This window comes from Tympanuchus pallidicinctus, unplaced genomic scaffold, assembly GCF_026119805.1.
Source record: "Tympanuchus pallidicinctus isolate F22 unplaced genomic scaffold, pur_lepc_1.0 scaffold3, whole genome shotgun sequence".
Classification (NCBI taxonomy): Eukaryota; Metazoa; Chordata; class Aves; order Galliformes; family Phasianidae; genus Tympanuchus; species Tympanuchus pallidicinctus.
Window position 1 is genome coordinate 91,055,828 of NW_026294747.1, and position 15,737 is coordinate 91,071,564.

Consider the following 15,737-nt stretch of genomic DNA (forward strand, 5'->3'; position numbering starts at 1 on the left):
GTTCTTTTCTCATAAACTGTATTTTTAATTAACTAATGAATTTTCCTCTGAAAAACTCCATCTTCTTTCATCACTCTTACTCCTTTAGCCCTTCAATATAAGAAGTAAAATGATTGAGAACTAGAAATAAAATAGATAAAAATGAAACAGCTGTTGACCCTGATCTTTCAACTGTTCTTTTCAATTTTCAGTTACTCTGGTAAAGACCTTTAATGAAGAAAACAGAGTAGTTTTATTATCTTAACTAATTCCAATCATTTTCTTAGCTGTGTAATGTAATGTTCTGTTATTATGTTACTGCAGATTGTTTTCTTAGAAAGAAGTAGGGTAGATACATTTGTGACTGGTCAAGAGATTTGGTTTACTGTTGTTCTCTCTAATTGAGAAAGTAAAGTAGAGAAATGATTGAAAGACCATTTCACACCAAGTTTGAGTTGGATAGTGGATTCACATTGACCTAAGTCCGCAATAATACAAGTGTGAATTAGGAGCACTGTGTTTAATTAATTTCTGATTCTTCGGTGAATGATAAAACATATTTGTCTGCATATATTTATCCATTTACAAGATGTAACTTCATGAACTGTCAGATCACCTTCAGAGAAATCACATGATCTGATGACATAAAGAATGAGGTAGGTGGCACTGAGTACGTCCCTTCCTGCTCAGTGTGCAGCATCTTGCAGGATTAATCCCAAACTGAGGGGAGTTATGGTTCACATTTATTAGAGTGAGCTGGTCGTTATAAGAAACAGGACACATTTCAAATTTTGATTGAAACTCAATTGGCTGCTGGTCAATTAAACAGAAATTAGATCATCACTCACTAGGCCAAAGGCATCAACAGTAGGTTGATGTTGATGCATTTCTCAATAGCGATTTCTTGAAATCATTCTCAGCTGTAATCAGAGAAAGAAAGAGGTTAATTTCTCTGCTTTCTTGTAACTCTATCCCCTGTGAGTCCAAGATGTGGCAGCTGTGGTCACACTCTGGTGCATGAAAGCTCAGAAGATTTGAGGCTGTGCACAAGGAAGCCACACAATGAATGGAAGGAATGAGATGACAATTTGCAAAGTATGGTTCCTGAAGATACACACAGGGTCTCATGCCTCCCAGACTGGGAAAAAAAAGAAGTGTTTTAAATAGACAAACAAACAAACAAAATAATCTCACCAACGATGAGGTAGAGTATGGAATAAGAGTAGGAGTTTCTGTGGATTTAGCCCCCTGGAGATGAAAAGAATGTGGTAAGACATTACAGGACAAAATATCCTAATCATTGCTTGAATTTTAACAAGTAACTGTGGAAAGAGGTGAGGAATCAGCATCAAGGTCACTAGTGCAGTAAATACAGTAATTGTTCACTGAGGAATATAGTTATGTCAAGAGCACTTTGTAAAAGTCAGGAAAAGCAGCTGTTTGATCCTGTGTTCATGAGTAATACGTGTCTTACAGGTCTGTGACTGCTTACTATGCATCATACTCCCTGTATTTCCATTTTTATTTTATTTTATTCCACATAATTACAAATGGCTAATATTCCCACAAGTACAAAGCTACAGGGATGTACTTTCATCTCGTTCTGAGGGCTTTGTGTCATTTTAAGAATAAGAAAACCTCCCACAACTGGATCAAGTGTTTGCTCTGGAATAAAATTATATCCATAACTATAAGAGAATGTCTCCCAGTCCAAAGGCTGTCTGAAGATACCTCTCAAAGATCAAAGGACTGTGCAAAGCACTGTATGTGGGAATCTATGTGCACTTTATACTCTCTGCTGGATAACAAATGCTGTGAGCACTGTTGCAAAAACTTAAAGATTTCCTTTTGATTGTGTTAACCTGGTTTGTGTCTCCATCATCACCATCTTTCCTTTACTTTCAAATGAAATGACATGAATCAGAGGTAGAAAAAATAATACTGGAAAATTGTTCATTTTAACAATCCATTTCAGTAACATAGTAAGTGCCTTGAAGATTCAAAACAACTTATCAGCATATTTACAAAAAAAAATCCTACCTCTAGGCTGGTGTTGGTCAGGTACCAAGGACGAAGGTTAAGCCAGCATAGTTCAACAGCAGAAACTGTCATTTTTGAATTTATGGAGGACGAAGGAAGGTGGACCAGTGTTTTCAGTGAATATGGCATTGGAGGGCAGCAAGGAAATATGGAAAAGTACCCATGAAAACAATACAGTACAGAAGGTAACAAGTTGTGCAAGGAGCCAGGGTGTGCAGACTGAGAAGGAATTGTGGGATGAAAGAAAGGAGACATCACATTGGTTGCAACACTGATGTCAACAGGCAGATGACAGAGGTTGCCCAGTGCAGTGAAGGTTCTGCGGCAGGAGGATTCTAACAGAGAGGCTGCAGGAGTCCTGATCAAGAACCATGCTTTAGAAGGGAAGAAGATGTCTCAAGAGTCATAAATGGAACACAAGATCCTCTGCCAGCACATATCTATGAGTACTGGTGAATATTCCTAGTACTGGTCTTGCAAAAGGATGAGCGCTTATTACTACCATTGATTACTCCATGAGCTCACCTACTAGAGGTCTAAGGGTTCAGCTCTGCTGATGGCCCATAGAAGCATCAGTGTGTTGCCATGTGATGAAGTTTGTTTTTCCATGAGCTTTCCTGAAAGCTCTAGGAAATTACTCTCACAAAACCGTATTTAAAGGACTTTATTAATACAGCACAGCTAATCAGAGGATAAGCTAGGAAATGCCAGAAGTGCCACAACCAGTTGACTGTTACTCCTCTGGGTGTCACGGTGCCCACTAATAAAATGTCACAACCAAAATTATAATAAAAAAAGCAATCAGATTTGTTTTAGTCAATCATGCTTTGAGAATGACTGTATGGCAAGGCAAGATGTCAAAAATTCCAAACAGAAGCAATTGAGTAGGAAAAAGAAAATATAGCTATTTGCAAATATGCCTTCTCCTCCTTCACTCTCCAGTGCAAGAGTGCTCCTAAGGGACCAGTTAACTTCAGCATGTGTATGTACTGTTCTTTAGGTCACAGTACAGCAGACTGAGACATAGAAGTTCAAGCCAAAACTGTTTTGCAATTAAGAAAGTGTTGCAAGGTGAAGTTGTGAGGGGAAATAATAAAAAGGAGGTCTTAATTATCATATATATATATATTTACTTCAGTGGGTCTAAAGCATATGTTTTATTCTAAAGTACATGCTCGAGAAATATTGTGTTGAATTAGGCCAGATGCAGGTGTTTAAGAGAATTCATGAACAAAGAGCAAAGCCATGTATGCTACACATTGTTCAGTACTGCAGTGGCTTTAAAGTTCTCTGGCTATCTGAGGGCAAAACTGATATAAATCACATTAGACACATGAAATAGGAATAAAACTTGAGAAAGGACTGAGTGAGGAGCAGCTCTCACTGCAGGCACCTTACAACTAATGGAGACCCTGCTTTATTACAAGGAATTGCTTTCCAGCAGGCCAGTGAGATACCAGCAGAAATTAAGAGACTTTTCCACGGTCTCAGAGAACACTTTGGATTGAACCTTTGTCTTCCAAGCTTTAGCCCAGACTTCACAGTCCTAAGCAGTTGTACGTAAACCCCTCCATCCTAACTATAAATAGGCTTAATGCATTTTAAATGGAAAGATTTTGAGAATTGTGTTTTCTCAACAATACAGAACAAAGCAGAGTCCAAGTATTAATTGCTCCAGCCTTGTAATTAAATGCAGACATACTGTACTCTGACTGTGATTCTTGAAAGCTTGCCCACTTGATTTTTTTTCAGTGCAATAAAAAAGAACACCACCAAATTTTTGAGTAAATGCAGTTTGCAATAGCTGATGTGACAATAGGTCATTGGCATCATTACAATTAGAAATGCTTTCATACATTAGCTGCAAATGATAATAAAAAAAAAGTCAGTAGTCAAGCCACTGCAAATTATTCTGCTTATTAACATCCAGTATTCTTTGAAAAGCAGTTAATGCTCATCTGTTTATTTTGTGGTTCTGTTGGGGAACAGCCCTGGGATCTGCTTTGGCACATGCCTGCCCACATGAGCCCATGCTCATAGTTGGATGGATGTAAGCCTGTCTGGCCCAGAAGCCAAACCCTCCAATCAGAGTAGTATCGTGAGCAATGGTGTGTCTTCATCAGTCTGGAACAAAAGCCAGGCTATTTGCTCCCAAATCAAAGTGTCTGCAGCCAGAACCATTGTCAGTCTTCTTCCATTCATGTCCCATGATTAGTTTTTCCCCAGCTGAAAGCAGGTAGGTGCTGTTGTCCCTCTCCAGACCTGACCTTCACTGTTGGCTTCATCTAGGAATTAAATGCATGCTGAATATTTATGATCTAGCTGTGCCAAGATCAAGCCTTTACTTCCCACTAAAAATCAAGTGGATGGTTTAATAAACAAGAAATCAGTTCCAAAAACTGAATCAACACATTACATGCCTTCAGGGCTTGGACCCCCTAGGCTACCTTCTGCTTTTCTTTTATTTGCAACCTGCACATTTTCTTTGCAGACCTAAGGCATTCAGTTACAAACAAAGCAAAAGCTGAGATTTTCTTACAACAGCTTATGTATTCTTTAATCAGATATCAGATTTGATGGGCCACAGTAGCTTAAGGGCAATAATTTCCATTTTCAGAGCATTGCTTCCATGACCACCTGTAGGTCGATGATTCTGCTGGGACAGCAAAGGAGCCACAGTGCTCCTATTTTTGCTGTGGGGACCCTCTGGTGATCCCTGGGAAGCCCTGTCCAGCACTGAACCAATTTTTTACACTGTCAGGTAGTGATAGAAGAAAGGAGAACAGTCTTAAACTAAAAGAAGGGAGATTTAAATTAGATATGAGGAGGAAATATTTTATTTAGGGAATGGCAGGATGCTGAAACAGATTGCCCAGAGAAGCTGTGGGTTTCCCATCGCTGGAGATGTTCAAGGACACATTGGATGGGGTCCTGCGCAGCCCTAGGACTACAATAAGCTGCATCTGAGTAACAGCCAAGATCAGGCCAAGAGTTGGCAGGTGTAGATCAGGGACTGGACCAATAAGGAACATGTGGTGCTTGAGTGTCCTCTGCTCTCTCTTCCTGCATCTTCTCCTCCCTTTTCTTCTCTGAAATACCTGTATAATCAACACATGCAGCATATACCAATTGGAAGTATTAGAGGTCTGTGTGCAGTCACAGGGTCATGATCCCATTGCAAGCATGGAGACATGGTAGGACACCTCAACATGGTTGGAATGCTGTCATGGATAGCTATGTACTTTTTAGGAAAGACTGACCAGCAAGGCGAGGTGGGGATGATGCTATTTATGTAAGAGAACAACTGGAATGCATTGAACTCTGCCTAGAGATAAATGATGAACGAGTTGAGAGCTCATGGATGAGAATTAAGGGGGTAGGTAATGTGGATGACACTGTCGTAGATATTTAACATAGGCTGCCAGATCAGAAGGAGGAAGCTGATGATGCCTTCTTCTGAAAGTAGCTGAAAGTAGCCTCAGAATCACAGGCACTGGTTCTCATGGGGGATGTCAACCAGTTTGATATTTGCTGGAAAAGCAATACTTCCAGGCACACACAATCCAAGATGTTCCATCAGTGCATGGAAGATAACTTTCTGATGTGGGTGATGGAGGAGCCAACGAGGAGAGGTGTGTGCTGCTGGGCCTTGTTCTTACAAAGAAAGAAGGATTGTCTGGGAATGCAAAGGCTAGGGGCAACCTTAGATGCAGAGACCACGAGATAGTGGAGTTTAGGATCGTACATGGGAGAAACAAGGCAAAAAGTAGGATTTCAACCCTGGACTTCAGGAGAGCCAGCTTTGACCTCTTCAGGGACTTGCTTGGTATCTCACTGAAAGGTAAGGATGTCCAAGAGAGGTGGCTGGCATTCAACCAGCACTTCTTCCAAGTTCAAAGTATGTGCATCCCTAAGAAGGCTGGAGCACCTCTCGTATGAGGAAACGCTGAGGGCTTGTTCAGCCTGGAGAAGGCTCCAGGGACATCCCATAGTAGCCTTCCAGAATTTAAAGCATGCTTATAAGCAGGAGGTAGACAGATTTTTTCATGGTCTGACAGTGATAGGACAAAGGGGAATGGTTTTAAATTAAAAGAGGGGAGATTTAAAGTAGAAGTTAGGAGGAAATTTTTCACTCAGACTGTGGTGAGACATTGGCACAAGATGCCCAGAGAGGTTGTGGGTGCCTCATCCCTGGAGGCACACAAGGCCAGGTTGGGTGGGACCCTCAGGGTGAGCTGGTGGCAGCAGCCCTGCCCACGGCAGGGGAGCTGGATGATCTTTAAGGTCCCTTTCAAACCAAGCCATTCTATGATTCTATGAAATGCATGTTGCCAGTGTCTGGGGCCACCTCTGTCTCCCCACTTTCACCATCTGTCCTTTGACCAATTTACCTTCTGTCTCCAGATTCCCACACAGAGAGGGGCTAAAACATTGCTACACTTGCATCCTATGCTAAACAGACTTCGTATCACAATGGTTTCTGCTAAACCCCTGAACTGGCTGGTAATTTGAAAGGTGCTTTATGATCCCTGCAGAGCGAAATAAACTCGTGAGAGGTAAAGCCTTGAGCCTGAATAGTGCCATAAAGCTGTTTAACTCCAGCCAGTTAGGCAGTCTCAAATAGTATCCCCTTGGGGGCTGAGTACATTCCTGTGGAAGAGGAGACAGAGGATCAAGATGTTCTGCAGGCACTGTGCTACTATCAGTGTTGGGACTTCTGCTGTCAGTGCAGATCATGCCCTTTGTTCCTCCATCCTTAGCCAGCTGGTCTGTACATCAGTCACAAAGTCACTCTCCAAGATTGTGAAGAGGTCTTCTGACTCTTACTTGGACTTCCAAAGAATCTCTAATTCTGATCTGATCCTTTGCTGACTATCCCAGTATACTTGCTATTTTTTTTCCCCTCAGTATCCAAATATAATACAGGTAGTGAATTAATTGATGGTTTTTCTTCCCATAGCAGTACTGTCACATTTGCATTCTGTCTTAGATAGTCATTATAAATAAGACATTAAAACTGAGGAAGCTGCAGGTGTTTTAGGGAGTCTCTGATACACTTGAGAAATCTTCCCAGTAAAATATAAATTGTTCACTTCTAAATTTATTTCAGATCAGAATAAAATCATTCTTCTGATGCTGTTAAATATAATGCAATTTCTAAAAACCGGTGGCATGCTCAGCCAAGAAGCAACGGCATCATTCCGTATAGGTAGACGAGTCCTGCAGTGTCTTAGAGATCCTTTGTAACAAAAGTAAATTCTTAATATCAGATCTATAACCAAACTGTTTCAGGCCCATAGGAATGCAGGGAGAGAGCTGACTTCTTCAGTGAGGGCTGCAGCCATTATTTTGGCAGCACTGAATCTAGATTTATGGTATTCCATTAAGAAGGAATGCATTAACTCTACAACTGTCACCACTGCATTGATGTCAAAGGAAGTGCTCTGCCTGGCTTTGCTGACTTGATTGATGGAAAATAGTATATCAGTCTAGTTGTTCTCTCTCTGATGAGAAAGTATCCCGGGTCCCTGAAGCTAGAGGAAAACTCCATTTTTTCCCCCTCTCTTGGATAATTTTCATGCATTCTTTGGCCCTGGCCATGGAAAATGAAAAACAAGACTGTTGACTTTTTTCACATTGTCCAGAAAGGGAGCAACCCAATAGGCAGACCAAAGCAGTTCTCCTTTTCCACTCCAGTTCAGTTCCAAGCTTGAATGTTGCACCAAGCACTACCACCATAGCAGGTGAAATAGTGAATTCTAGCAACTACAGATTCTAAGATAATCACAGGTTGAAACCCAGTCAAAATCTTGATTGCAGTGCAGAGATTTCTCACTATGTATCCACTCTCCCAGCAGGCTGCAAAATTATTGGATTCATCTCTGGCAAATACTTAAAATAGCACCTATTCCTGCAGCACATTAAAAAGGCATTTATTTTTGCAAAACAGGGAAGTCTTGCTATTGCTCTTGAGCAGATGGAGAATTAAGACACACAGGAAATGTCTAGTAAGTAAAATAACCAGGGCCCATTCCCGGCCCCGAGGCCAAGCAGCACAGCATGGTTCAGCTTTACATATCATGGTCTCTTCTTTCCCTTCCCCACTCCCTCAAAATGAGGGTATTTGAGTCGAAATTGCCTGCTGGGAGTAGTCCCTGGCACATGCTCTCCCCTGAAGCATGTCTGTGTGTTGTCTGGAGGAGCAGCAATCAACACAGCCAGAGCTCTGGTGCTGGTGAGTGTGCAAGCAATTAGAGAGCAGGGACAGTCACTGGCCTGTGTGCTGCCCTGCTCCGTCTGGCAAGCAGACAGCTGAAGGAGCAGTGGGCCCTGTTATGGACCCATTAAGGACATGGCAACACAGAGGCATTCAAGCCCATGAATTTTACTTTTGAAACTCTCCTTTAGCCCTGTTGGCTACATTTTGAACATCAAACTGCTTCAGGTGGGTAACGTGCTGCGTTGGTGCTGTGGTGATCTGAGATGTTTGCCTTTCTGCTCTGAAAGACTTTGGTCTGGGTGACATTCGTTTCTCAGGGAGCAGTGTACAGAAGAGACTGGATCCACGATGAGCTTGATCAGACCTGCAGATGAGATTCCCAGAGGTGTGCACACATGCATGCAGAACCCAAGAGATAATGCTGGGTAAAACCTTTCAGATCCATCTAACAAACATAGGCAGAGAGTTTTTGTCCAAAACGGTGTATAAGAGGTGGACATAGCAATAGAACATATTTTTCTGATTATTTTTCTTTGCGTCAAAAAATAAATTCATATTACAGAAGATGTAATTTTATCAACATCTTGCCCATTGATGGTTTTGATTCCATCAAGATGTTTTGTTAGTTTTCTTCCTATGTTATTATTAGAAGTTGTCCCTGAAGATTTAAATGTTCTCTTTACAGAAATAATCTCCATAATTCATAATATTTTTGTCCTGAAATTAGACCTTCCGCAAAGCCTTCCCATCTCAGCTGAAAGATTAGGCTCCCTACTGTCTTGTTTCACTGCCCTCTTCTGTTACTTATCTGCTCATACTTCTCATCCAGAGCTTTTGCAAAAGCAAGTGGTGTGCAATGAACTCATTAATCAATGTTTCTGGAGTTAAGATGTAGGGAAGTCTCACCCTTGCACATCTTCTCATCATTGCTGTGCTTATCATCATCTTAAATTGGTTTTTCAGACAGCCACTCACCTCACTTGCTATTTCTTGCTATGCCAGCATCATACTCTCTGTAAGAAATGACAAATTATGGCATGTAGCGAGGTTCCCATTCCATTCAGCCAAAATAATCACTTAGAATTGTTACCTGTATTTCCCTCACAGCCTCCTGAACAAATAAGTATTTCTAACACCAAATTTTACATTTTCTATCAGCCAGTTTTCATCCCAGTCTCATGCTTTTATTAAACTATGTTACTTTATTAAACTATGTTAGCTATTGAACTCATTCAGTTCACTGAGTTTTTTCATAAATGATTGACAAAGATCATTCTGAAAAACCATCATCCCTTAATTCTTTACCATCCAAAATGTATGTATATATTAGGTTTCTCTGAATTGCCTGAGTAAGAAGCGAGACTGCAGCTTTCTGATGGTGCTATGGGAAGAACACTTGTATTCACAGCATGTCAGATTCAGTATAAAAGACATAAATGTAGCTGTGCACAGAATAGTTGGAAAAAAAAAAGCCTTTCCGCAGCAGGAGGCATTTCCTTTGTATTTGCTGTGCCACCGTCTTGCCTTTTTTCATGCACTTAGTCATCACTGTTTGAGAGTCCCAGACAAAGTGATTCAGCAGTCTCAGGCAAAACATAGCACAGATGTGTTTGGTCAGTCTGCTGGTTAATTGATAACATATCAGCTGGCAGCCTGAGGGGGAACTGGCTGCAGATGTCCTGTACTGAGAGCCATGTTGCTGTGATGACCTTTAGGAGTACACTGAACTTCCAATTTTGTGTTCTTGTATGGAACTCTGATCACCTGATGAGCAGTTAAATATTCTGAAATATATACGCTATGCATATTCTCGACTATTGGATTTTATTATCAAAATCTGCAATTTCCAGGGACTTGTTTTTAATATAGCCATAGAAAGTACAGATGGAATGAAGAAGTGAAAGCTTTATTTGATAATATATATTTTTAATGGTTTGCATAAACCCTTGTAGGAAACAACTCTGCAGCAGCCTAGCACACACTCTCATCTTTCAGTTTGATTACAGGCATCCAAACAACCACTGGCAAGACTAGCAGAATGCAAACACCTGCATGTCTGCATCAGTTTCTATCGCCGTGACAATTCTCTGTATGAAACTGGCTCTTTACAATAATACGTGCTCTACCATAACAGACCCAGTCAGTTTGCTACGATGACTCTTCAGAGGATTTAACTTTTTATTATATCAAATCAGAAAGAAAGAAGCAATGTGACTGAATAGCTGGCTCTTGATCTAAAACACATTTTATCCATTCATTTTTCAACTGGCTATGAAGACTGTGCTGCATGAAGTTTATTTTAGCTATCAAAAAAGCTATCAAGAAGCTTCACTCATTTTAAGCAAATGTTCCTATTGTAGTGTCAGATTTACATGTTTTTCTGGCTCTGTCTGACTCAGATGAATTCTTCATGGAGATCAAAGAGATAAAGTTTCTTATATCAGAAAACACACTTAGATCAACTTGTAGTACTTCAACGAAAACGAGTTTCCCTTGCTGGAGCAACTTAAAGTACATTCCTGATCCCAGTCCTGTGTTTGGGCTCTCAGGCCCAAATACTCTGAGTGGCTCCAGAGATACAGAAAAAGCCATGCAAATATTCTGAACTTGTACCCATATAAAAACAGGTCACCATGATGAAAGTTTGACAGAAACTGAAATTACTTAACTTTCCCACCAAGAGCCCAATACATCACTCAGGATAATTTTTACTGTCTTCAGTGGGCTCTAGGTTGCACACTTAATGAGCTGTGTAATTTTTGGTATATCACAGCCATCTCCTACAGAATACTGCCCAAACTGTAACATACCTTCACACATACTCACCTGTTTATGGAAATGAAAGGAAAATCAGGTAAAGAACTTTAAAAACTGTTTTTAGTGGAAAAAAACACAGATCTATCCATCAGAACATTTTGTGAGAAGTTGTCTTTTACACAAATATTACAAAAGTTGGAGGATCCAGAATGGAAATGGCTAGGTTTTCCTTGGTTACTGAAATGTTTCATCTTCTAAGCTGGAATTTTTTTCTTTCCCCTGCAGAATGGGTTGAGCTTGAAGCCTCACTTCAAGGTAAGATAAAAGCAAATGCCAAACACTGTTCTTTTCTTTTCCAAAACAGAATTTCTGTTCTCCATCTAGCCCTACCTGCATAAAACTGATGGCAGAATTGACCCCTCAATCTTCTATTTGTACAAGCTCTTTGATTTTGTACCATATTATTTTGTTGGACAGTATTTCCACCTGAGATGACCACTGTAACTCATGATTTACTAGTCAACAGTGCGTTCAAATAGCTAAATATTTCTTCTAACACCTTATTAGTAGTACTGATGACTATGGTACAGCTGTGTGATTTGCCGTCAAATAGCTTTTTCCACCACATGCTCTATAATTTCTGGAGGGAGATTGTCTTGGACACCCTTACCTAAATGGGGCCTCTTCTGCAATTGCCACTTAGCAAGCACTTCTGTTCTGCTGCAAAACTTCAATTTCTCTGCTCTAGATGCTACAGCAAATGGGCAAGCTTAAGCATGTGGGATGTTCCGTGCCACGATCAAAGATAATGTCAATCTACTGCTATATTGCTCAGACAATTACCACCAGCCCATGTGACAGAACTGTATTGACAAAGCTAGAAATCAGTGCGTTGAAGGCATGTGTTTCAATGGATTCCCAAAGCGCTAACAGTGTATGTCTTTAAGTGATGTGTGGATAGTTTAGATCTAAGCCTAAGAACAGTCTAAGTACTTACACAGGTTTTCTTACCAAGTGGCTCTTAAGAATGCCCTATGAGGACTTGAAAAGTTACGCTAAATTGGGATCAGTAAGGCTACTGGATGTTCTAAAGCACTTTCTTCTCTGCTTCCAAACCTATTTCTACATCTGGGATTAAAACCAAGCCCCAGTGAGACTATCAGATATGAACCCTTGCCATCTAGATCTTAGCACTAAGCCTCACTCAAAGATATCTGTCTTTCACAACCTGGGGAGAAGCGTCCCCTTTAAAGATGAGGGCAAATATGAGAATTGCGATAGAACAGATGATTTCATGAAATTTTCACAATGTTGAGATGAAATCTCATTGGAGACCCTTAGGGGATTTCTCTGCCTTTAAACCAGAATCTGAACCTCAGCCAAGGTTCAGCCTTTAACTTGAAATCCAAACCCTAATTTAAAGGTGATCTTGGACCACATCTGTTCACCATCTTCTGAGTTTACATACTAAAGAAATCTCAAGTTGGCTTTGTTCTTTGTAAAGGTGATGTGCTGCTGTTTGAAAGGTGAAGAACAGAGTGATTTCATTTTATTATTATAGTAACTTACATTTATATAGTATGTTTTCATCCCAGACAATCCTAAAGTGCTCTAGAAACTATACAAAGGAATCTCTTAATCTACTTCTGAAATACAGCATTTAATGCAATAACGCATAGTGGTTTAAGAGAGGATGTATGCCAGAACTCTTTAATGACCACAAGCAGACAGGACCTTGGTTTTAAGTTTCACCCCAACCATGGTAGCTCTATCAGCACAGTCTCTTAAACTCCAGGCTGGGTCAGCAGTTCAATTCCGACTCCAAAGAGAGATTGCCACCTACTAAATCATGGATGCCTTGTTCAGCAGCACCGGCACATTCCACAGAACCCTTCTCTCAAGCCCTCCTTGGCCACAAATCCCCTCTAACCTGTAAGATATGATATGCCTATAATGGAAAGTGTAAGGAGTGGCAAAGCAGGGAGAAGTATCAGAGAAAAAATGCTTGCCACCCAGTCTATACTTTCTTCTTGCCAGACTGGTCAACATGCCAGATCTACTTTCAGTTATCTTATTTATAAAAAGCCCAGAAAGAAGCTTACTTAAAATATAATACTGCTGAGGCATAGTTGCTAGCACATAAAGGTTAATCCATAAATCACATTAATTCATGTATTGATCACATCATCTTCTTTAAAAATAAGCATAACAGCCCCTCTGGTAATATAAAACATGAAGGAAAAAAGAAGTGTACATCTCAAATGGTACCCGGATTATCTCTCTCCCCAGAAAACTTAGATTCAACTAGTAACACTGACAATTCACTGTTCGTTTTTCATAGAGTGCATCTGCAAAAATAAATTTCTGAATCAACATTCATATTTTGATGAAAGTTATCAAAAACATTCTTTGAGCACTGTGACACAACTCAGATTTATGTCCTAAATATTTTTTAATCACCAAACTTCTAGAAATACTCAGAGATGAAAAACAATCCAGGCAATACGCTTACGGTATATATGTCCTACCACAAAAGAGCAAATAATGAAAAAAAGTACTGTCATAATAGCAAACAAGATCAGCAAACAAGGCCAAAAGAGGTTTCAAGCTCTTACACTTACTTAACAAGGCTTACACTTACTAAAGCTAAAGGCTAAGTTTTTCAAGAGTAAGTAGCAAGTTGGGAACTCTCATTTTTGATTGCCCAACTCTAGTTTTCACTAAAGATCTTGAATTTGGCACTCCTATTTGGCACTCCAACTATTAAGTTGGAAAGTGAAATAAAAGGAAAGAATGAACTGTTTTTGTGGATTGTATCTGTGATAAGAAAGTGGAAGAAGCAAATACATCTTAACAATTGCTGCAAGTTTTAAACTTGGCCATTATCGCTTTCCAAATAGAAAGCCATGAGAATAATACAGGAATTGAATCCACTTGCACAAAACTAGAAGGCTACAACTACCATATGAGGTGAAGGCAGCTGCAGAAGAAGGATCCAAGAGAGAAGGAGGAATAATGCTGGAACTCAAGAACTAATGAAGTCAGTCTCATTCCATTCCCTTCAAACTGATCATACACTTTTACTGTAAAGTAATTTCATAAGAACTTAGCTTGGCCCCCCAAAAATTAAGAGTATTGTAATGCAAGAAACAATATCAAGTCAGCTTTTTCTTTGGTAAACAATGCAAAGCCTTACTGTGCTATTAAGGTACACAGTCCAATTACTAAAACACGTAAAATTGAAATAATAAACATGTAGTTTTGATTAAATGAGGTTATAAAAATTGTGGTAATAAAGTCAACATCTGAATCCATCATATTTATGAAAATTAAACTAGAAGAGCATGCATATATTACTTAAGCAAGCTAGCATTACCAACATTTATTAGGGAAAGTTTTCTTTTCATCTAAAATGATATCACCCAACACACGAGCTCCATCATGTCTTCAGTGCTAAGTAAGTGAGCTTAGTGGTAAATGCCTTTAGTAATTCTCATTGTTTACTACTTCCTATCTTGGACATTTTCATTATTTTTGGTGCTGCAACGTATTAAAATAATCACAATTTTACCCGAGCAAACAATGACTATCATTTTTGCACACAGAAAGTGCAAACGAATGATGACAGTCTGCCTTACTCACACTGAACTCAGCAATGCACTTTCTGAGCTATGAATACCTGTTTCTACAAGAGACTGCTTCTAGCAGATGCTGTTTGGGGTTTAGCCCTGAAGCTTTCCCAGTTTCCAGGCTTTTGCCTCTATTGGTTGCAACAGAAAAATAAAATGCAAAATCAAAATTTCAGGTTAGTCTTCGCATTGCATTTGGAAAAATGCATTCATAAAAATGTGTATTTAGAATCTGAATGATCCAAAACAGATGGAGCGCGGATAATATTCTCCCTCGTGTTCCCATTTCTATCCCGAGTTTGCTTCATATGCAAAAGCAAAGGGTCATATATAATGCAAATGGTAGTAAGAAGAAATGCAGTATCAAGGCTTAGAACCCATCATGTGTAACAACACCTTGAGGGCCACTGTCAATTGCTGAAAGAAAGAAAGGGTGCCTGCTGCCTGGGGATGCATATTTGCTCCATTTATGGCCCTTCTGCTTCCTTTATTAGCCCAAATTGACACATTTTCCTTGATCTCTTTCTCCTGCTCCAGAGATCCATTCAAAGGTTATTTTCCCGATGAGGAAACAAGTCTTTAGGCAGATTTGTTATCCTGAATTTAGCAACTATAAGGCTAATTCATCCTTTGCTTGCAGAAGAGATATCTGCTCATCAGCTGGCCACCACAGTTGTTTTGTCCAACCCTTTCCTGTAGCCTCTGGCAACAGATTTGTGTCTCCAGTCTTCCTATCAGACAAGTTAGACTATCTCCTCTAAACCTTGACCAGTGATATCCAATTGCTTGAGGGTTTAAAACAGTTAAAAGGGGTGTGTTTTTTTCTTTCTTCTTAGTAGCTGCTATTAGCCTTATCCTTCTGTTTCAGTGAGTCTTCTCCCAGCAGGGAAACTGCCTGCTGCAGGGTGCCTTGTTGCTTTCAGAAATCTCTAATTAGGTCCCTATCTGATTTAACAAGAAGTCAGTCCTGTCCCCAGTCATCCTGAAAGCTTTACAAATCTTTACTTTTTGAAGATCCTAGTGAGAAAACAGCTTCCCACCTATCCCACAGCTAATCTTTTCCACTTGCTTTGAAGGTGTTTACTAATACTCTACCCTCCTATCTAAATAAA